Source organism: Peromyscus californicus, unplaced genomic scaffold (assembly GCF_007827085.1).
Source record: "Peromyscus californicus insignis strain IS unplaced genomic scaffold, ASM782708v3 Scaffold_22__1_contigs__length_63687245, whole genome shotgun sequence".
Taxonomy (NCBI): Eukaryota; Metazoa; Chordata; class Mammalia; order Rodentia; family Cricetidae; genus Peromyscus; species Peromyscus californicus.
The window spans coordinates 6,838,763-6,863,091 of record NW_026294525.1 but is presented as its reverse complement, the minus strand read 5'-3'; the positions used below and the strand labels follow the sequence as shown (position 1 = coordinate 6,863,091).

General features: G+C 39.6%; 1 protein-coding gene across 5 annotated transcripts in view; it reads right to left on the bottom strand.

Moving 5' to 3' along the window:
- Positions 1-24,329, bottom strand: part of Prkn (parkin RBR E3 ubiquitin protein ligase) — a 1,215,691-nt gene that overhangs the window by 1,088,477 nt on the left and 102,885 nt on the right. The window lies entirely within an intron of this gene.

Below are 24,329 nucleotides of genomic sequence, written 5' to 3'. Positions count from 1 at the left end.
TGAGAAGGGAGAAGCTCCAGGCAGGAGGATGATGGTGTTGAGAGGGGAGCAGCTCCAGGCAGGAGGATGATGCAGCGGAGAAGGAAGAAGCTCAAGATGATAGCACAACACAAGGTGTTTAGAGCAGTGTTTCTCAACCTGTGGGTTGTGACCTCTTTGGGAGTCAAATGACCCTTTCACAGGGGTAGCCTAAGATCATGTACATGTTAGATATTTACATTAAGATTCATAACAGTAGCAAAATTACAGTTATGAAGCAGCAATGAAATAAGGTCACCACACCACAAGAACTATCTTAAAGGGTCAAAGCATTAGGAAGATTGAGAACTACTGATCTACAGGAAAGGAAAGCAGATTCAGTAGGAATGTTTGGACAGGTGATTGGCTGAAGGGACAATATTTTCAGTATGGCAAACAGGGTTCTGAGGTGGGAAATTAGGTCTTGAAGGTGGGGAGACAGCGAGTGCTAAGTGTCATTACACTAAATATCAGTGAAGTCGAAGGCACAGCATTCAGGTGACAAGAGAGAGAAGAACAATGTTGGTGTAGTGTGAAGCCAGAACACCACGGACAGTACATACCAATGATGCTGAGGAATGCTAAGAAATGGAAAAGGGGAAACTCTGGAGGGGAAAGCCATCTGCTGATGTGGCCTTGTACTGTCTTCTAACGGTCTACCCAAACATCATCTACCCCCGAAAAAGGTGATAAAGGGAGTTGTGAGGGGGAGTGGGAGGGGAAGAAAAAAGGAAGGGCAGAAAGATGAAAGAAAGGAAGAACGGAGAGGTTGGGAAGGAAGAAAAAGGAAGGGAACATCATTTCAGTGAGGGAAAACAAGAGAAGAAACACCCAAATTATTTAGTTGCATACTTATTTGGTAATTACAATAAAATTAAAATGTATTACTAAAGGTTTCAGGGTTTAAGTCTGGGCTTTGATAGTCTCAACACATTAGGCTTAGCCACCCATCCCAATATGCCAATTAAAGAAACAATAGCAAAAACAAAAAGAAAAAAGAAAAAAAGAAAGATAAAAAAACACAGAAAAAGTGTGGCGGCCACACTGGAAGAACAAGGAGCTCGGGTACCCCAGTCCGTCTTCAGGGTATTCACATAGGGTTTAATCTAAACAGAGGGCCAGAGGCTTAACTATAATCCCTGGTCAAAGTCCCTCTCCTCCCACCTCGACCCATCACTGTCTCAGCTCCAGCCTGTTCTGCAAAGAAGTCTGCTGAGCCAACAGACTGTGTGAAGTCTCTTATTCCGAGGAAAGTCCCTCCCCTGGCAGGCATCAAGCACTGGCCTTCGCTTCCCTTTTATGAGAAACCTGAGGAGATTCAAATATTTGGATCCACTACCAATAGTTTGGTAGTACAAGTATCTCTTTCTGAAATAATTTCCCTCTTCCAGGTTGCTGTGTGGCTACATGGGTAGCAAAAGCATCTGGAAGAAGATGAATAAAATGGTTGAACTTGGAATCAGGCAGGGAGGTTCAGAGTGAGAATGTGGGAAGGAACAACAAAACTCCAGGAGAGCAAAGCATTTCTGTGAAGGTTGATTGACCCTGTTCCCCCAAGAGTGTTCAGTTAGGAGGGTAAGGAAAAGGCCACTGGAGGGGAGCAGCTCAAGGCATGAGGATGATGCAGCTGAGAAGGGAGCAGCTCCAGGCAGGAGGATGATGCAGCTGAGAAGGGAGCAGCTCAAGGCATGAGGATGATGCAGCTGAGAAGGGAGCAGCTCCAGGCAGGAGGATGATGGTGTTGAGAGGGGAGCAGCTCCAGGCAGGAGGATGATGGTGTTGAGAGGGGAGCAGCTCAAGGCAGGAGGATGATGCAGCTGAGAAGGAAGAAGCTCAAGGCAGGAGGATGATGCAGCTGAGAAGGGAGCAGCTCAAGGCATGAGAATGACGGTGTTGAGAGGGGAGCAGCTCAAGGCAGGAGGATGATGGTGTTGAGAGGGGAGCAGCTCCAGGCAGGAGGATGATGGTGTTGAGAGGGGAGCAGCTCCAGGCAGGAGGATGATGGTGTTAAGAGGGGAGCAGCTCCAGGCAGGAGGATGATGGTGTTGAGAGGGGAGCAGCTCAAGGCAGGAGGATGATGGTGTTGAGAGGGGAGCAGCTCAAGGCAGGAGGATGATGCAGCTGAGAGGGGAGCAGCTCCAGGCAGGAGGATGATGGTGTTGAGAGGGGAGCAGCTCCAGGAAGGAGGATGATGGTGTTGAGAGGGGAGCAGCTCCAGGCAGGAGGATGATGGTGTTGAGAGGGGAGCAGCTCCAGGCAGGAGGATGATGGTGTTGAGAGGGGAGCAGCTCCAGGCAGGAGGATGATGGTGTTGAGAGGGGAGCAGCTCAAGGCAGGAGGATGATGGTGTTGAGAGGCTCTTCCCATAGAAAGTTGGAAAGTTGGAACATAGAAAAACATGTCGGGGGTGGGGGGGTGATAAAATCCTTACCATAGGGTTCAGGGAAGGGAGGGGACAAGAGACCACATAGGAGAAAGCATGCTAACACCTCAGGGCCGGAAGCTCAGGAGCTTTTGAAGTGAGGAGTGGGGTGGGGCTGAGGAGAAGCACACATGAAGATGCCTCCTTGAGCTTAAGCATGTGCATCTACAAGGGAAGGTTTCTACAAAAGGAGGCCCCCAGTTCCCAAGTGAACCTGAAATTCACCAAGAGTCTGTGGATCACATAACAGAATCCTACAAGTAGAATGGATGACTTTTTAAGGCAAATGATAGGATATAATTATCTGGTGGTGAGTTCTGTGGATAAGAGAGCATGACAGACTGGGTTGGCAAGCAGCTCCTCATGTGCTGGACATGGGGAAAGTGGTGTGCAAAAGGCAATAATGACAGTAGAGATCTATATACAGAAGAGTTTAAGTGATCTCTATAGTAATACAGAAGAAATATTTTAACTACACCTTGACAGTATCACACAGCAAATAAAATGTATTCAATTTTAACTTGACCATGAAAACATTCTTTAACTCAAGACTTTAGTAGAATGCCAAATCAAAAACTAAAAAAAAATACTGCTAGTTTTCCAAACAATTTCATTCATCAGTTAAATTAATGAAAATTGGAGAGAAATTTACACTGATTAGCTAGGTAAAGAAAAGCTGTTAAGCATTATCCAATTATAACCTTTTCTATAGCTTTTTTTAAACCAGAGATAAGTGTCAATTACATCTAATAAAATCAGGGTTACTGGTCTAATTCCCTATTTTGTTTTTCAAAATACACTCAAGATAAATCAGTTCCTTACAAATCTGACAGTGTCTGAAAAATATAAGAAAACAAAATCACATTTTGATTTAAAAACTTGCCCCACTGAAATTTCATGATTAAAGTTTCTGAAGTCTGAATTCAAAACAAAAGCTAGGTTTGGAATGATGACTCTGTAGTTAAGAGTCCATCCTGCTCTTACAGAGGACCCCAGTGTGGCTCCAACACCCCAGCCTGGTGACTTACAAGTGTTGGTGTCTCCAATCCAAGGCAGCTAACACCCCTGGCTTCCATGAGCACATACAAATACATAAAATATTTTTTAAATCTTAATTTTAAAAACTTGAAGCTAAATGAATAAAAAAGTATTTCTAGAGTAGTAAAAAAAATGAGCATTAGTCTAATAAGGATTCTGGATTTCTAATAAACCTTCTAGGACTTGCAAGGAGAAGTCATTCAACTGTAGTGCATGGCTACAATTTATGACAGGAAAAAGCTGATGTACACAAAGGGGCATACATCATGTTCTAAATCAGCAGCAAATAAGCCAACACTGCTACAAATATTTATTGACAATGAGCTATGTGAGTTTAGTCTGTCTTATTTAGGGTTTCTATACCATGACCACTGCAACTCTTATAAAGGTAAAACATTTAATTGAGACTGGCTTACAGTTTCAGAGGTTCAGTCCATTGTCATCATGGTGGGGAGTCTTGGTGGCATTCAGGTAGATGGTGCTGGAGAAGTAGCTGAGAGTCCTACATCTTGAAGGCAACAGGAAGTGGTCTGCCACACTGGGCAGTATCTTGAGCATATATGAGATTTCAAACCCCACCTCCACAGTGACACACTTCCTCCAACAAGACCACACCTACTCCAACAGAGCCACACCTCCTAATAATGCCACTCCCCTTGGGATCCATTTTCTTTCAAACCACTAGTCTCCCTGGAAAGTTGTCAACCCAACCTAAGCTGTTTATTTTCTTCCTGAGTATAACATAAGAGATGCCACAGAACCCAGAAAATGTTGACAAGCTTTTAAAACAAGTATGAATCATTTGGTTGAGAAGAATTTAGCAGCCTGGAGTGGACCGAGGAAGCAGGCAAGAGGCTATGACTTCCGTTCAGAATAATGACAAAACTGTAAACATGTGTTGTGTCGATCCATTAAGATTGTAGTGATTTGTTATGTAGAAATAGGTAAACAACACTTGTAGAAACCTGAAAAATAATCACAGGTGCCTTGCATGTGAAGATAATTATTTAACACAATAAGCTCTCTGTAAAATGACTTGGGAAGTCAAGTTGGACATTGTTTTGCTTAAGGTCACCTGGAAGCAGGTAGGGGTGTGTGTGTGTGTGTTGTTTTAGTTTAGTAGTAGTTTAGTAGTAGTCTTTTTGACTCTAGCACATTATATTTGAAGTGTAGAGACACAAATTGGAATACAGATAGCTGGGCTTCGTGGCACACATAGATTATTCCAGCATTCAGGAATCCTAAGTCACGAGGATGAAGTTTTAGGATTGGTCAGGCTATATAGCAAGACCACGTCTCAAATACCAAAAGAAAAACCAATACCTGAGATCATAATTATCACATATAAACTAAAAGTAGAGCAGTTGGGCAAGACTACCTTCATATGGCACAGGACAACAGAAAGCAGGCACTTGGCCCATTTCATGAAACACAGCAGATAAGAAAAGAATAAATTTGATCCAGAAGAAGGCTCGTTTAATGTCTCAACAACAGCCTGTAGAGAGGTACTGTCTATCTCCACTTTGTGAGTATAAATGAGCTTTTCTGCTCCTACTCAGGAAAACCTCTTCTACTGTTGACACAGAGGTCAGAGAACTCCTTTTATCCACTGAGAAAACCTATGAAGCTCCAGTTTGAGAATTCAGAAAGCCTTTAAAATTATAAATAGTAAAGGCTGCCACTGTCACATTTACCTCCTTGTGCTTTGAGTGGGACCGCTGCTGTAATACAGCACCCTGAACTCATTCTCTGCAGTCGGAGGCTCTGGGCACTGCTGTGCACCACAAGCTTCTCTTTGGTTCAAATACCAATGTCCCCAGCACTGCTCTACAGCAGCCATCCTGTGTGAGGCAAGCTTGCCAGGCCTCACCAACACTCACTGGCCTCAGCACTGCAGCCTGCTCTAAGCGCCTGGGAGAGATCACAGCTGAACCACATTTTCTCTGCTTACTATCAGCTCAATAGTGATGTGGACTCAGGTCTTGAATAAAGCTTCAAAGGCAGTAAAATCGGTAATTACTGCCCAGTTCCTTTCCAGGAAAAGTTCTGACTCTGGAATAATCACCACAGTGAAAATCCGCACATCACAGAAGCACCTGCATCTGAAGGCGTCCTCTTGAGAAAGCTACCCCTCACCAGAAAGCATTAATCAGGTACTTGAATACATACCACTCTTGGCTCCTGGTGAACACTGTGCCGCAAGCACTAAGAAGTTACCATCCATCACCTCAGGGAAACCATTTATAACACACTCCTCAGTGTTTCACACTATTCTCAAAGATGATCCATACAAGTCCACAAATTTTCATTGATATTTAAGAAAATGTTTAAACTTTCCTGTCTTTCACTTATTAATGGTATCCTTGGTAAAATATGTAATTAGAAATCTTTCTATTTTAAAAGAAGGCAGTTAAGTTACAGGAACACAATTCTTTAAGTTTATCAAGGGAATAAAAAGCACTACTATTGTGTTCATAAATAGCATGGCACAGACTGTGACAGGCCATTGAGTTGACTTGTGAGAAAATACATTTGCTTAATTAAAATTTTCTTTAAAAGCATGTGCGCTGGCATTGCCTTCCTTAGTGCCTGCCATCCTGCCTGTGCACACATCTTCAGACTTGAATACTTCAAAAGGAGGACAAGCTGCCCTCCTTGCCAAAGCTTTGGCCTCTTTAGGGCAAGCCTTGAATGAGCCTCGCTGAGGCATTCCTGCTCTTAGGTGCAAAGGAACCGAAGTCTCTTCTATTAATGTCGTGTGCCAACTGCAAAGATAACACACATAAACTCTTCTTGCTGTCCTTCTCCCACACATTAGCAATTATTTTTAAACCTCTGCTCCTGTGCTTTGGTTTGTTAACTGTGTTCTTTACTAAGAACACATGAACCTGAATGACACTTGCTGATAGACATGCTGTTAGCAAGAAACAGAAATTAAATAGGCATTCAATTCTTTCCCCATTATCGAGAAAAGAAGGCTATGGAGGGAAAACAATGTCTTTAGAGATTGAAGTTTGTCAACTCTTGAGACCCAGGTTGTGACTCTGACTAAATGCCTTTTCTCTGCTTTCTTCCATATGAAATGATTTGTCAAGTGAACATTTCAGGCCATTATTATTATTCAACTTTCATTTCTTTTAATATTTGGCATTTCTTTGCATGTAACTTTATAGACAATGTATTGTTCTACACCTTATCGTTTGCTCAAGGAACGAATTATGACCCTGAAAAGTAGCTTTGTAACCCTTTTATTGCCAAGTTTGTTGTTGAATATGTATATATGCTGTGTGAACAGAGGAACTGCAGAGAATTGGAGCTGAAAAGAATAAAGTACATGACCTTCAGATTGTGACTGAGTCTTTAAGAATTTTCCCAAGTCTTGCTACTCTGAAAAGCATTCTTTTCTGCAACCCTGAGTGCAGCCCTGAAAGCTGGTCTCATGGGCTGCAGTATCTTCTTTCTAGTCTTTTATCTACACAAATTTAGGAAACATATATATAAAACCCCAGCACTTGGTAGGCAGAGGCATGTGGATCACTGTGAGTTCAAGGCCAACCTGGTCTACATAGTGCATTCCAGGATAGCCAAAGCTACATAGTGAAACCCTATCTCGAAAAAACAAAAAAAAAAAAAGAAAAGAAAGAGAGAAAAGAAAAAAATATTAAAAACAAAATAAGTAATGCACAAAATATATTATTCTGAGCCGGGCGGTGGTGGCGCACGCCTTTAATCCCAGCACTCAGGAGGCAGAGCCAGGCGGATCTCTGTGAGTTCAAGGCCAGCCTGGACTACCAAATGAGTCCCAGGAAAGGCGCAAAGCTACATAGAGAAACCCTGTCTCGAAAAACCAAAATATATATATATATATATATATATATATATATATATATATATATATATATTATTCTGAGTTTTAATTATTTAAGCACTTAAAATTATCATTCCTATCATATGTGTTCCTAAGACAATCTCCTTTTATCTTCATTCCACCATTTCATTACAGATACAGACATATTTTGCAGCTAAGGGCCATACTGATACATGGTCTGAGCTTATCCTGAATATCCTATGACTTCTACATCAGACATAACATCCCAAGACTGCAGTTTCCCCTCCCTCCTCTCCTCCCATTCCCTCCCACCTCTCCCAAACCCCATCCACTCCGCCTCCATTTCTCTTCAGAAAAGAGCGGGCCTCCCATGGATATCTTAAAGCAGGATAACTTTATCAAAAGAAAACTATTTGTATACTATGAAGATTCTGTAAGACTGCTGCCCTCCAAATAAGATGTAATTCACGCTCCCAGATAAGATAGTTTGTGCTGGGTACCTTACACCTTCACCAGCAGAAAATGTTAGCAAGTTCTGTGGACTCCCATCCCCTCCCCGCAAAAATCTGATAAACACTGCTATTTTAATGTGAATTCCCTTGACTCTACTAAGGTCAAACATATTGTATGTTCCCATTCTCCATTATGTAAACAGGCCATTTGCAACATTCTAATTGAGTTTCTCCCCTTTATCATTTTACATTTTAATGACATTAGCTTTCTTTTTATGCCTTTCAAATATTTTCTCTTAGTTCAATGTTCATCTTTTTCTTTCATTTATATCATACACAAAATTTTAATTTTTATGAAGTCAAGTCACTTTGTGATTCATTTAATGCTACCAGACCTTTCCTGTCATTTCCCCATAAAGGAGGCATCTAAGAGAATAGCCATTGTCACGTGTCAGCTATCCAAGCAAAATTCCCTCTCCTTACTGACCCTTTCTCAATCCTATCTCTGTTATCTATGAAATCTTCAAATAACATGAGTCTGAGTACTCTGGGTCCAAACAACCTTGTATTCTAGACCATACACAAAAGACCTCTGTGGATCTCATTTGCACTCCAGCAATAGGACACTCTCAGATGCTCCTCTCTGATCACTTTTTATTCCATTCTCTTGACGAAATGTGACTCTTAAAAATATTTTTATTTTGTTCTCTCTCTCTCTCTCTCTCTCTCTCTCTCTCTTTCTCTCTCTCTCTCTCTGTGTGTGTGTGTGTGTGTGTGTGTGTGTGTGTGTATACACACGCACGTATGAGCTCATGCATGTATATATTGACATGTGCAGATTGGTGCCCATGGAGGCTAGAAAAGGGTGTCAGATCCCATAGAACTGGAGTTACAGGTTATAAGCAGCCTAATGTGGGCTCTGGGAAGTGAATTATACTCTTCTTCAAGAGCAATAAGTACTCTTAACTGCTGAGCCCTCTCAAACCTCAAATACAATCTTGGTTGTACCTCTTTCGTTGGTAAAAATTACGTTGTTCCCACACACCACTTTCTAACGGAGTTTAAATCTGTTTCTGGGTTGATGTGGCAATGAATGGCTTGAATCTTATTTGCTCCTTCAGCCTCAGTCATCCTTCTGCATAAGTCTGTCCTGCCAACAGCCATCGTATCCTAATATCCAGATTTCCTTCATACAGTGTTCTTCCTCAGCTATGTGTGTAGGCAATTCCCTCAGCTGACTTGCTCTTAACATGCAATGGAGAATCTGGATCACCATAGTATTGCCTAATGTGATGGTATTGTGTTCCCCAAAATATTGTGTACCCTAATAAACTTATCTGGGGTCAGAGAATAGAAAACCCACTAGATACTTAAGTTAGGCAGTGGTGTGGTAGCACATGCCTTTAATCCTAGCATTCCAGAGGCAGAAATCCATCTGTTCAAGGATACAGCCAAGCATGGTGACTCACACCTTTAATCCCAGAAAGCCGAGCCTTTAATCCCAGGGAGTGATGGTAGAAGGCAGAAAGGTATATAAGGCGTGAGGACCAAAACCAAGAAGCATTTGGCCTGCTTAAGCATTTGGCCTGGTTAAGCATTCAGGCTTTTGAGCAGCAATTCAGCTGAGACTGGATGAGGACTCAGAGGCCTCCAGTCTGAGGAGAGAAGACCAGCTGAGGACCCGGCGAGGTGAGGTAGCTGTGGCTTCTGGTTCTCTGATCTTCCAGTTCTCCCCAATACCTGGCTCAGGTTTGTTTTTATTAATAAGAACTTTTAAGATTCCTGCTACAGCCTAAACTTACACATAATTATTAATGAAATTATTAATCAAATCTCAGGAGACACATTATTTAGAAATGCTGAAAAACAAACAAGAAGTTGCACATTAGGGAGTTAAAATCAGTATTGCATCAGGGGTACCCAAGCTTGAATGAGGGTCATGATAGAAATACAGAAACAATAGCAGTCACTGTTAAGCATTCAGATGAAACACCCAATCTCACAGACTTCCTGGATAATCATGTCTTTTCTTAAACACACTGTACACTTTCAATCAGAGACTTGGGACAGGATGTGATAGCCCTCTGGGTATCTAAGTGACTAAAGATTTACCGCCAGTTTGTGGGCATTGTTTCTTTCTTCCAAGTAAAGGAAAGTGGCAAAATAAATGCCCTTCATTTTCAGCATGACCTTAGGGATAAAACAAAGGTAAAAAGGAGAAGATGAACCATCTGACTACCTACATTTTCACATTTCGATATGCCCCTACACACACAAATTAAAAGAAAATGATCATGTTAAACAATAACCAAATCCAAATACAGAGTTGTATTTTAGTTTATAAAAGTTCTGATAAATAAATATTAAAAGTAACAAAGTTAAAAATAAGCAAAGATGCAGACAGATAAGAAAAAATGAAGATGATTAATGGCATAACAGGAAAAGTAATCAAGTTAGATGGAAAAGAAGAAGGTAGCAATTTGAACAATGCAGGTGATCCTAGGGTTGATTAGAGTCCACAAACATGTGTTTCCAGGCACTTCCTGTCTTAGAAACACAAAAGTCTTGCAGGAATAATCTTGGTAATAGATATGTGGCAAATTTATTAATATGATGTTCTTTGAATCAGCAATTCAACTCATAGGAATATATCTAAAGAAACAAATGGACAGAATAAAAATAGCCCTTACATAAATGAAGAATTTATTTATCCATTAAATATAATAATCCTAACCTAAATGTTAGCTACTACTAAATGAAAGCCATGTGCAAAACTCTGTGTGTGTGTGTGTGTGTGTGTGTGTGTGTGTGTGTGTGTGTGTGTGTTAGTAAAAGGCTTCTTTGTAAAACACATACTTAAAAAAGACATTGTGTACAGGCCTCAAAGAGACTCAGGAGTCAGGAGGCATCACTTTAACACTGGCTATTTCCTTGGGCTAAATATATATATTTATTACCCATTTTAAAGTTTCTATACTTTTTACACATTTAAACAAAGAATGTGAATATTTCTCACAATAAAAATAACATTATTTTGTAAATAATGTATCCATTTCTTCAGGGCAATATATTTAATAAAGTAACAGTGTTAAAGATAAGGGAACATACCCATATTAAATTATAAAACCCAATCACATATTCTATTTGCTCATAATTTTGAATATTTTTTCAAATGGTTTCAATATAATAAAGCCTTAAATGTTTTGCTCTGAGCATTCTTGATTTGATTTTTCACACATAGTGTATTTTAAGGGCTGTTCATTTGATTGCATTTGGTTCATTTAAACTCTTCTCATCAAAATGCAAAATCTCTAAGAGCTATTTTATCTTAAGAAAAGCCAGCCAAACCCATTTAAACCTAACTTATGTCCCATTTTTTCCTCAGGAAAAGAAAAACAAATTTTACAAAAAGTAAACGAACTTAAGCTCCAAAACTTCAATATGATATAATCATAAGGCTTGAAACTGACAATCATCCTGACCTTCAGCTCTCATTCCAAAGGTTCATCTACACATGCCTGACTCTTCAATCAGTGTTCTATGAAACTCTTTGAGCCAACTTTTCCTATCTTTTAAAAACTCTGATATTACATCTTCTTCTTTAACAGAGTGAGTAACTGGAGACCTCCTGTCCTCTAGGAATCAGGGAAATGGTGCCTACCAATGCTGCCTCACCTCGATTTCTGCAGGCCTGTTCAGTCCTTCAAATGTGTGTCTTTAGTTTCAAGACTCCCATCAAACACACTGATTCATCTACCTTGTATGACCTAAAAGCTTTTGTGTTCCATTTATATACTTAGTTTTCCTTCAAGACTATATTTGTCTCTTTTTCCAATCACTGTAGTTATTACAAACTTTTGTGTTAGACACACACACACACACACACACACACACACACACACACACACACACACACACCACTATATTTAGTTTCTGTTATAACTAATTGTTTATCTTTTCTTCTTTTCCAGAATCTGAGCTCTTTGTGACATGCTATCTTACTTGTCTATATGTCTCCAGTACCTTTCTAGGTGAGTAAAAGCCACTACAAAAATTAAACATGGACTATTAGAAAAATTGTGTCTATTTTTAGACAATTTGCCTAATATTACGTAGGTTACGTTAAGACCATTTTGGGTCTGTGTAGGGTAGGATATAGAGGTTTACCAGGTATGATTGTGAGTCAGGAGAGTAATTCCAGGGGTAAGGCACTCTTATACCAGATGGGGCTCTGGAAAATTATGGGAATCATGGCAAGAGAGAACAGAGACTTGGGATCAATGTAGCCCCCAATATCTAGATGGTAACAAGAGGGTGACAGAGAAGAGAATCTATGGGATGTCCCATAAGTGTCAGGAAGAGGAGAAAAGGCTCTAGAGATCTAAGGATCCAGAGTGGACCATGGATTCTGCTGGGAAATAAATCAACTGAGGTGGCACTGGGAGGTCCCACTCCCACAGAAACTAATAGGATGTATTCTGCACTTAAAAGTACAGACTGCGTAAGAAAGCTAGAGCTCAGGTGAGTGATATAGCTCCGGCCAGCTCCCTATAGTCTGATAAATAAGTGCCATGCTTTGCTATTTCTTCAGCAACTCCACCTTCAAAACTAGGATGCCTGTTACTCAGTAGCTTATATCAAAAGTGCTCTAAAATACAAGCACACTTGCTGTGCTGAGGAGTCATCAGTATGCCACACTCCCTGGGTACAAAAAAGAGACAGTGTCAGAAATGGTTCTTTCTGGAAGAGCCTAAAGTGCCACAGCAGGTTCAAGGAGTGTGTCACCTCTAAGCTAGGAGGCTAGCACAAGGCTAATAAGAAGATTAAATGTATTAAGAAGTGCTAAGACTAATATAAATTTGATTTCTGGTCCCCTAAGAATACCAAATATCTGAAATAGAAGAGGTTAAGTGAAGGGCGAAAGATGGCATTAGATTCATTCACAAGTGCTTTATTTTTGAGGAGAGCTTTCTGGAAGATCACTTAGAATGGACAGGAAAATACTGAAGGTTGTTATAAGATAATTAATGGAAATGTGGGAACAGAAACCAAGATTCTAATTTGCCAATGGCATAATCCAAGAAGAAAGACAAACCAAATTTCTTATGGAATTGTTTATATAAAAATGTGTAGCTATTCATAAACAAAATAATTATCAAACTTGGATTTCAAGAGTTTTCTTCAATAATGATTTGAGTAAAGAAAGTAAGCTTGAGAGAATTACCTGTACAATACCATCTAATTTAGTTTGCAAAACTGTAAACGGAGGGAGGTGATCAAACTGATTCAAAGACTGAACACAGGGAGGTGGGTGAGGAGAAAACAGCATATATCTTCACACTTCAGCAGAGTACCTCGCTCACAGAGTCCAAAAAGAAAAACCAACCTGGTTTAGGGGACTGGCAAGATGGCTCAGTGGGAGGAGCACTTGTTGCTAAGATTGAGGAGCTGAGTTAATCCCAGACACCACATGGTAAGAAGGCTAGGACAGATTTCTCCATTGTTCTCAGATCTCCATATACATACTACACAGAGAGAGAGAGAGAGAGAGAGAGAGAGAGAGAGAGAGAGAGAGAGAGAGAGAGTGTATGTGCATGTGTGTGTATTAATTGCATAAAAAATAAACTGGATTAGACAAATATTTTAATTAATAACAAGCATAAAATGCTAGCCATGATAACCTAAACATTAAATTCTATATGGTTAAATCCTTATCTGTAAAACCTAAATAACATATAAGTCTCTTTGACAGCATTACTAAACACTTCACACATTTTATGTCCCTCCATCAGTAAAAAAAGAGCATGAAACATTGACCTCCAAGACTTGCATGCAAACATGCCTTATAGGAGGAAACCCTGTGCATCTATAAAGTTCAAGCTGACTTAAAGGCCTGAAAACTTGTAAAAGTGAGCCTTAAATGTATTTACATGAAAAACAAATGGAGTGGATAAAAGCACATGTCTCTGTGACTTCACACACATCAAAGCTGAATAATTTTCTGTATCATTAGGTTATTCTACTTTCAGAAGTTAAGAATCCTGAATATTTTATTGCTATGGATTTTTTCTATGGTTTGGTTGGCGTTTTTGTTTTGTTTTCTTTTTGGTTTGTTGTTTGTTTGTTTCAGGGTTGGGGTAGAGGCGGACAAGAACACCAAAAAAGAAAAAAACAAAAACAAAAACAAAACCCTGATCCAAAAATTTGTTAAGAAAAAAAAAAAAAGAATCCTGAACACAAACTACTGTAATAGTAGCTCATGCATTTTTAAAGCTGGCGTACACTGTAAATAGATACACCAAGTGGCTCTAAAGGAAAAGACAGGAGCTGTGACTAGAAATCCAATCCTAAGAATCCGCTCAAGTTTAAGTTGTTGTGAGAGCATCTATAGTACAATCTTAAAGCCAGTGCCTAGACTCAGTTTCCTTTGCATCTAGATGAGAGGAGTTCAAATCCAGCGGCTCACAGAGTCTGCTCCAAGCTTTGCATCCCACACGGGATACAGCACAGTGCTTGGCACTCAGTGCTTCTCCAAAAGCCTATTTTAAAAATCGTTCAAGTCTGGAAACAGCAAAGCATATCAAATTCAGGAAAAAGAAAAAACATTATTTTTACTTATTAGACATTCTACTACATATGAAGATGGGGCTTGTGAAGCTGTGATTCCTGCGAATTTGATGTCTGTTGCCACCAAATCTCATATTGTTGGTCGGTGTTATAACAGTGTCAGGAAGACTGTTGGGAGCTAACAGGCCATATAGCTCTGCTTTCATGGGTGAGGTCAACTCAGATTTAAAGAGAAGGTAAGTCTCTCTTCACCTCCAAACACTTCCATCTTCTTCTAGAGAAGGACTTCCCCTTCAGATGATGCAGCATGCAACACACCATCTTGGACAAGAAGGATGGGCTTCAACAAGGGAACCCACTGAGTCTTGACCTAAACCTTTCATCCTCCAAAACTGATGTCTATAAAAGACCCAGCTGTGGGACTGGGTATCTGCAGAACTACAGGAAGACTGCCATCCTGTGTGGCAAAAGCTACAGAGTACAGTGCTTTGACAAACCTGTGACACCAGCAAGGACACCACACAGTGTTGGAGTGGGGAGGGCTTCTTCACAGACCACTGTCTCTTAAACCCCAGAGCCTCTTCTCCTTCTGCTCATAGCAGATTTCAAACATGAATAAAGGGCAAAATAAAACAAACACAATCCCACCTGTGAATGCAGTATTTTCCCCCAAAAAAGAACAGGCAGTGGAGAACAAGAAGCTTCTGAAGGCTTCTCATCAATGTTGATGGCTTTGCACCAACAAAGCAGCAATTACTCCTGAGATTGATGGTCTGATCAGTAAGGTCTATCACTCACAAGCAATTTCCCTCCCTCTCCTGGAGGGCAGCCATTCTAGGGAGTAGTATATTTCCACAGGCAGCAAGACCCATAAACTCTCTGTGAGCACAATTAAGGACTTCCAACATTCATATGGAAATGGATACCACTTAAATAAATTACCCTATAATGTAAAGACAAAATTTAAAGCTAAACATACAGCACCCTCAGAAAAGCCACACAAACACATAATAACACCCGTGCTCCAAATCTCCAGCAATTTCACTTCTTATTGAAGAATTTTAAGTACCTGGCAGTTGAATTGACCCAGACAGAGAACAATGGATACAAAATATTGTCTTCTAAACCTTTCTAACTTCTCTTAGTAAACATGAGGGGAGATTTGTCTTGTGTATAAACAGTTAATTGCAGAGACAGGCACTCTGAATTCATAAACATAAGATTTTTGCTTTGCCCCTAAAGTGAGCTTAAGTGTGGCTAATTACTGATAAAGAATAAAACATTTGGAAGTCTAGTCAAGAAAAATGAGACTATTGTTCCTTGTTCTTAGAGGAAAGAAGAAGTAAATCACTAAATAAATAAATAAAATTAATTTATCTATGTCCAAATATTATCATCATTCTAGAAAGAGAAGGTAAATCACAAAATAAATAAATAAATTTTATTTATTTGTGTCCAAATATCATCATCATTTTCAGCAAAATCAAATTTTTTAAGCCTAGGCATAATTTATACATTTGCTACAAAAATATTGTCAGTATTATCAAAGTGCTCAATTTAACTTTTTGAGATTCATTTAATAAATACCTTTCTTAATTTGTCAGTGATATGTCTTTTATCAGATCTTCAAATAACTTTTTTCATATCAGAAATGGTCTAAATTTTATCTAGGAAGAGTAAAAATTTGAGCATATATGAAATAAGTGACCCCAGGAGCCATAACCTTCCCCAACATACCCTGTTCCCTAAGCACTCTGCTTCTCCCAACTCCCCTTGACTGCCATTAGCTTTCTGGAAGATTCTAACCAAGTCTCACATTGATGAAAGACATTTGACTCCATTTATTCACCAAGATTAGCTCAAAGTCTCCCAGGAATCTTGCAGGGCACTGGTATTCACAAACTTATTTTCCAAACCTATCAGAATTCTGCCCTTTATTTCCTATTAGGAAGTCTTCAAGTATATAACTGTGCATGATAACAAAAATTAACAATGAATAATGGTTAGCAATTATGTTCCCAAAGCAAATACATTGAGCCTTCCATAGTTCTAGTTCACTAATACATTAACCTCCTAATCCCAGTGTTAATATCATCTCCAATATTATAAAAAGTAAAGCTGGACTTAAAGGGGTTAAGTAGCTACCCCACTGTCACAAAGCAGCCAAAATTCATACTCTTGGGAGCAAAGGGGCAGGCCGCATATAAGGTCAGCAGCTAGATCTGAGAAGTGGTCCTTTGGGGCAGAATGTAATGATGCACAGAGCACAGCCCCAGAGGCTGTGATAAAGCATTATACACAGCCACACTGATGGGAACCTGATACCAGCATTTCATAAATCACTGCTGTTCAACAGCATAAAAAGCCATTTCTCTACCAAAGCTAAAATATATCCTTGTGAGAATTTTTCTGGGGAGATACAAACAAATATATATTCACTCAGATAGGGTACTAATGATAGACCAAAACAAAAAAGACAAATAAACAAACAAAAACCTAACTTCCTTAAAGTGGAATTTAATTTTTACTCTAGTTACTTACAGGAGCCATGTGACTTAAAAACCTCTTTCAGCATGGCTAACATCTCAGGAGATCTGAGATCATCCCAGGAGCTTTCTGTCAAAGTTATGGGTATCTACCACCCAGAGTCTCTCCCCTCAGCAAATGTTAACTGCTCATACAAGCCCTTGAAGAACTGTGGGAATTTATAATGCTCTGAGCTCCCTGCGTCTTATGAGCCCCACTCTTCCCTCATGGGAGAAGGTTTCAATTCAGAGGAAATAGTTATGTAGCAATTCTGCTAACTCCATCTGTGAGAACTCACTGTAGTGGGATGGTCAGAAGTCAGTTTATAAATGTTTATGAAAGAGGCAAAGGTAAATGTGATAGGAGATTCTGAACTTTTAAAATATCCAATCTACCAGTACCCCTTCTCCTACAGTCTAGTTTTATGTGAGTGTCTAGAGTCTCAAGAGAGAAAGAAACCCGCTGCGATCTTTCCCCCAAACAACCAAGAATTAAAGCTATAGCTGTAGGGCTTGGAAATCTACCATGGAAATCCTGAATATTAAATCCAACAGCAAGTATTCCCAAGCAAGTAGATAGATGGTTTTCTCCCAGAAACGTAAAGAAACTCTCTGTAAAGGTAAGGTATATTCAAAGATGAAAAAGGAGAGGGAAAAACAGAAAATGAGGAGGATGAATACAGGATTGAGACAGAAGCAGGCCAAAAGAAGTCAGGAAAGGGTTGTTCTTGAATATCTGTAGGGCTGAGTTCTACTGCATAGACACTAGATCAAATGCTTTGTGAACAGGCACTGTGTCCAGCCCGAGCAATGCACACTTATGGAAGGGAATTTGTGCAGTGACAACAGTCACAGCCAAGTGGAAGAAACCTGTGAATTACTCAATTCTCCATTCTAATAAAGAAGTATACTTTACTAAATATCTAATTAAATACCTTAATGAAAACACAAACACACCACAACATCCATTAACCTCTGGGGTTTCAATTGTTGCTGACATAAACACTAGTGTGGCTTCTTGATTTGGTAGCAACAAAAATGTATGTATAGTCTAGAAAGTAAATGAAAGCCATTTTGTATCACAGAAGAGAGTGTGCTAATGATAATCAGAATAAACACTATATTGTGTTATTATGCAAGAGACAGATTAATCTGATAATTATATATGCATAATACGTGATTAAATATAAGCATAATGAATTATCAATTAGGCTACAGTGATTTGTATTTAAGGATTCACAAACACTACTCTTGACAATTACAAAAAGCCTTGCTTCCCAGAGAAGTGCAGAATGAAAGCTGAAGTCACTGGAATTGTCATACAGAAGAAAAGAATAGAAAATTGCAAATATCTATGTCACAAGATTAAATAACTTTATCACAAAGAGGAATTTGTTGTATTTTCTCTGGAAACAAATTATAACATGAATTTATTTGAACTAAATGAGTTTTGTTGCGAGAAAGACTAAGTGATATCCTTGGCTTGGAAAACAAGTAAGACAGTAACTGAAGGTCAAGCCAAGAAGAGTCCTCGGTTCTGAGTAGGATGATTGGAAGGTAATACACACACACACACACACACACACACACACACACACACACACACACACAGAGAGAGAGAGAGAGAGAGAGAGAGAGAGAGAGTTAACAACAACAAAGACATACTGGGCAGGTTCCCTTGCATATTTCAAATACAGCTTGGAGGGGAAGTGGAACTCCCCTGGCAGGTGGGCCCTGGGCTCCACTGTGCAGAGCTCCGTTTTCCTCAGCACTGACCCTGGGGCACTGGCATCAGGAAAGCCCCTGGGGAGGTATGTGCCACACTCCAGGCATTCAGGAAGCTGTCGCTCTCATTCTTTTCACTCAGCATGGACAGGAGTCTACAGCCTGCGCCTTCTCACGAAGTATCCTCCACTGCCACCAGTACTACTGTTCTCACAGACACTGTCTGTCTCCTACTCTGGGTCTTCTTGCTTACCCTAGAAACATGGAATGGCCTCTTTGGTACCAGCCCTCCTCTCCCCAGAAAACGGAACACCTTTTGTCAACCTGAATCATTAGTTTTACTCTGTTTCTGTACCCACTGAAATCTGTGGTTTTGTCAAAATATAGGACTGGAAATTTTTGTTTATTGCACAGATGATTGTTCTATGGTGCCTTAAAACACAGGACAACTCTTACAACATAGGCACACTATTAAGTACCTTTACTTTTTATGCCTGCTTCTCTAGTCTTTATTATAAATGGTATGTGTGTGCACATGTCTTATCTACTCTGTTAAGATTACTCTATAAACTGTTTAGAGGCCCCTATATCCTCCATTTCTTCTAGTCTTTATTATAAATGGTATGTGTGTGCACATGTCTTATCTACTCTGTTAAAATTACTCTATAAACTGTTTAGAGGCCCTACATCCTCCATTTCTTCTGCCTTTTCTCAGAACACTCTATGGAAATGGACCCACTGACTCCTTTAGGCACTTCCTCCTCATCCCAGCTCGTCTTTTCAGGCTTATATATAAATAAATAAGTAAATAAATCATACACACACACACACACACACACACACACACACACACACACATGCTGTGGGATGGTCTGTATGTCAAGTGTGTTGCTGATTGGTCAATAAATAAATCACTGATTGGCCAGTGGCCAGGCAGGAAGTATAGGCGGGACAAGGAGGAGAATAAAGCTGGGAAGTGGAAGGCTGAGGCAGAGACACTGCCAGCCGACACGATGACAAACAGCATGTGAAGATGCCGGTAAGCCACGAGCCACGTGGCAAGGTATAGATTTATAGAAATGGATTAATTTAAGCTGTAAGAACAGTTAGCAAGAAGCCTGCCACGGCCATACAGTTTGTAACCAATATAAGTGTTTACTTGGTCAGGTCTGAGCAGCTGTGGGACTGGCAGGTGACAAAGATTTGTCCTGACTGTGGGCCAGGTAGGAAAACTCTAGCTACACACACACACACACACACACACACACACACACACACACACACACACACACAACTTTCTGTGTACTGAAGTGATAAAATGCCCATTAAAGAATACTTTGAAAATTAAAGAGAAACTCCTTCTAGAAAGGAATCAGTAGTTCATCCCACCCATAAACAGAGACATGTCAACAATTTGCAATCTTTCTTTCTGGTCTGTTTCTGTTCTTATGCTCCAGGGAAGAGGAAGCACATGGAATATGTTTTAAACAGCTCATATAGTAAGTGTGTTTTATCATATTGCCTTTTAAAATTTATCTTTAAATTTGATACTTATGAGCATTTTTTCCATGCTTCAGAGCAGCTATTTTGTGTTGTAGCTGAATAACAATGAATGCAGCTCTGGGCTCCCCAGATCTCTAGAACAGCAGTGATGTGCATTAAAAGTGAAAGCCAACTTGAGTTTATTGTTGATATTTGCATTTGTATTTAATACTTTCAATCAGCACTAGAAATCCGGTCCCCATCCTCTTTTTGTTTTCTTACATTAAAACCTTCCTGGCTGTTATGCACACATTTTTACACATTTTTATTTTATTGCCTTATGATTTTGTTTCTGTCACAGTAGCACTCACATATCTAATGGCATCTAGCATACTGTTTTGTGCATGGTGGCCATCAAGTGAACACTCAAAATGGACCCTATTAGGAACATTGCAGTTTCAAAGGATAACAGCCTACTGTTGATTAAAAGAATTGTGAAGGAAATACCAAATAAATATATCAGTTACTTTCTGCTTTGACAGTCTGCACGCATAGGATGTGTGTGTGTGTGTGTGTGTGTGTGTGTGTGTGTGTGTGTGTGTGTGTATTACGTGTATGTATGAACTAACCTGCAAAACTCTCAGACTTTATTCTAAAGTATTTATCTTTCTTATCTTTCCTTTTTAATAAACTGCATATTCTATACTAGCAATGTAATAAAAATTCATTATGGACTTTTTTCTTACATAAAAGCAAAATGGCCTCTTTGGTGTTCATGTCTAATTGTTAATCTAATTTAGAGTTATCCAATTTAGAATTATCTAATAGTTATTCTAATAATTAATATGAAGAGATTTCTTTTCCAAGAGATTCAAAATATCTGATCAACCAGTAAATGAAAATCTAAAGTAATGATCTTAATTCCACTTCAAGTCAACCTTAGTCTGTGTGTGAAGTTATGCAGCTTGCTTTCCCATTAAGAAAGTAAGCCAGCAGAGTAGAAACGAGCTGCTAGTGCAACCTAGTGTGGAGCATCCATTGATCTTCTGACTGTCCTGCCACTTCTCATCCGAATCCTCCATCCGCTGACTCCAGTGGAATTACAACCTAAATCAGTGTCACTGAAGTGCATGTCACAGTCAGGTGCCTGCTCGAGTCTGAACGAAGTATGATGTAAACAATAAACGCCACAGTGAAACACATGAGAAAAGTTGATTCTAATCCAAGGGCTGATGAAGTGTTAACCAATGCTCTGGAGAGCATGTTTGGTTATGAGTGAATTTGTGAGAAAAATAGCACAGTGACACTCCCTAAATAGTGCAGATGCCATATGTCAGTTGGAAGTAGATCTTGGAGCTACATGAAACCTGATGGTGATGTAAGAACGGCTGGGTCCCTGGATTACCCACTTCACGTCTCACACAAACTAGCCTCTCAGTGGAGGAGCTACCCTAGACCCAAAGTACTCAGTATGGCAAAGCCTTTAACATGGGTGAGTGAAGTACTTTGAAATAATCTTCTCTGAGAATATAAGCCAGGTTCTTAAGTGACGCAGGCTCTGAGATCAAGCTATGCTGAAAATTCTCTCCTGATGAGATGAGAATACTACCTGCAAATGTGTGGGAGCCCGTTCTCGGGTTCCTCATGGCTTTACCCAACAGGTCCTCATAGAGGATGATTAGACCACGGGCCTGAGTGCAGGTGTCTGGGATGGTCTGCACTTGGCTGTGCTGGAGGAGGAGGTCTTTTACTCCACCCCTTGGCGTCTCTATAAAAACCCTGGGGCAGAGACAGTCAGGGCCCGTTGGAATAGGTTCCAGGTCATCTCGAGGCTATCCTTTATTTTCTATCTGTTTATCTCCGGAAGATTCTCCGCAATAAATCCTTCTATCTAATATTTCCTGCTGCTCGCACTCAAGAAAACTCTGGGGAACTGTGGGGGTGGTTGGGTAAACGCCCCACACAAGTGAATGTTTGGAAACCATAACAAAAGCCTCCAAGCTTCAAAGACAGAGGCAAGGGATATAGACAGGTAAACAGGAGTAAGAATATACATGTAAGACACACAATATACTATTGTGAAAACAAAAATGATTAAAAGGTTCAATTAACTGGATTCATGTTCATCTCTGTACCTGAAAGGCTTAATAATCATGTGTGACCTGAGATTAAAAGCTCTTTATCACATTGAGTTAGGCAAAGGCAAATTTAGTTACTTTATCAGCCACTTAAACTATGTCTGCAGTAGATGGTTTTAATATCTACATAATGCACATGAAATCAATACACATTTAGTTTCTCTTGTAAAGTATAAAAATTAGAGATTTTTTTGACTCACATTATAATTCAGGCCTACAGAGCAACTAGAAAAAAAACTGTTGTAGTAATTTTTTTAAAAAATCATGAGAATAGAAAGATGCAAGTCCAATAATTGCAATTATTTGTCTACAGTTTCACAGTTTATAAGAAGTTTTCACAAATAGAATCTCATCTGGATTTCAACACTGCCATGCGCAATAGGCAGGCTATTGCTATTCTCATTGCATATATTTAATCATCATTCATTAAAAACATCTTGTAAAGAGTTGTTTCAGCAAGACATCTTCTAGTAACTACTTCAGATTCTATCACATAATGAATATTAGGGGCAACGTCCATTCCTCTGGGGATTTATAGTTGGCATGACTGGGGTATGATTTGAAGAGTTTAAAAAACTGTTTATCACCCATGTGTTTATTCTCCATCTAAATATGTCCAAGTAGCAAAGCTTCAAGATCAACAAAGAATAAAGTACACAATCAAAAGAGATGAGATTTACTTTCTTCCCTGAAGATCCTATAACCACAAACTATATATATGGTTATTTGATGGGACCATAAAATCAAGCAAGAGTCTTAATTCTTTTCCACTACCATGCACAACTTTATGTGAAATTGAATAAAAAGTTTTAAAAGGTTTAGAATTAAAAGAGAAGGAGGGAGAAAGATCCATGAACAGAGAAAACTTGGACACTAAAATAAAACTAAAGGGTGGGTATAGGAGCTCTAAGAGTCTAAAATGTATTGTGATACATGAATATACATCAAAGATACTTTAACTAAGATACATCATGATTATGAAACCCACAGGACATCACCACTGAAAAAAGAACATTCAGAGTTCAAGGCAGGGTCACTTAGAGGACATTACACGGAACCATGAAGACTGGACTATGGAAGGCAGGATAAGAACACCTGGATTCAGGTGTATGAAAAGCAGTAATATCCAAGAGAGAAATAACAATCAGTTGTAAAGAAGAAGAGGACAGTGCAAGAGTTCAGAGGTAGGGTCAGAAGGGTCTACTGCCAAGTATAAGACACAGAGTTGCCAAGGACAAGTGTGCACCACTGGGACTACAGCACAAAGAAAGAAAGTTGCAAGCTCTCCGCAATGATAGGTCCAATAACAAAAACAGATCACACACAGTCACTTTCTCTGCTGTACTTTAATACAGGCTAAGTATACTTCTCTTCCTGAGATGTCACATATCTTAGAAGCAATCTAACAATAATGAAAACTGTCCCTTCAAAATGGGAGAGAAGTTTCAACTCTTGGTTCTTCGTGTGGACAGTATTTATCAATGACATCTCACAATCCAGTTCTACTGGATTTGTAAAATAAAAGGAATGTACTCTGCGTAGGGACAACGATTTTGCTTTTTAGTGACTCTCTGAGGGCAGACATATGACTACATCAGCAATTCTCAACCTGTGGGTCTCAACCCTTTGGAGGTCATATATCAGATATTTACACTATGGTTTGTAACAGTAGCAAAATTACAGTTATGAAGTAGCAACATGGCTAGGGGTCACCAGAGCATCAGGAACTGTATTAAAAGGTTGCAGCATTAGGAAGGTTGAGAACCACTGGACTACATGATTAATCTAACCTGGTGTGTACCCTGGAGTTCTTGATAGCCCAACCCCAAAGACATTCACACCCCAATGAGAACGCAGGGGAGAGACACCTCTGGGCAACAGAACAAGCACAAGTTCTAGTAAAGAAAGGGGAATTTTAGTAGGTACTTTAAATATCTGATGTTAAGTTCACTCATTTTTTGCTATGTATCTAACTGTCCCCCTGGAATAGGACAACTTAAATCACAAAACTCTCCTTTGGACTAGTAGTCTTTAACCTTTTCTTCCCCAATTTGCAGTTAAAGAATTACAAGAAAATTGCAGGCTTCTGCTTCCTGGAAGTAGATATACCAAGTTTCCATCCTGACTGTAAAT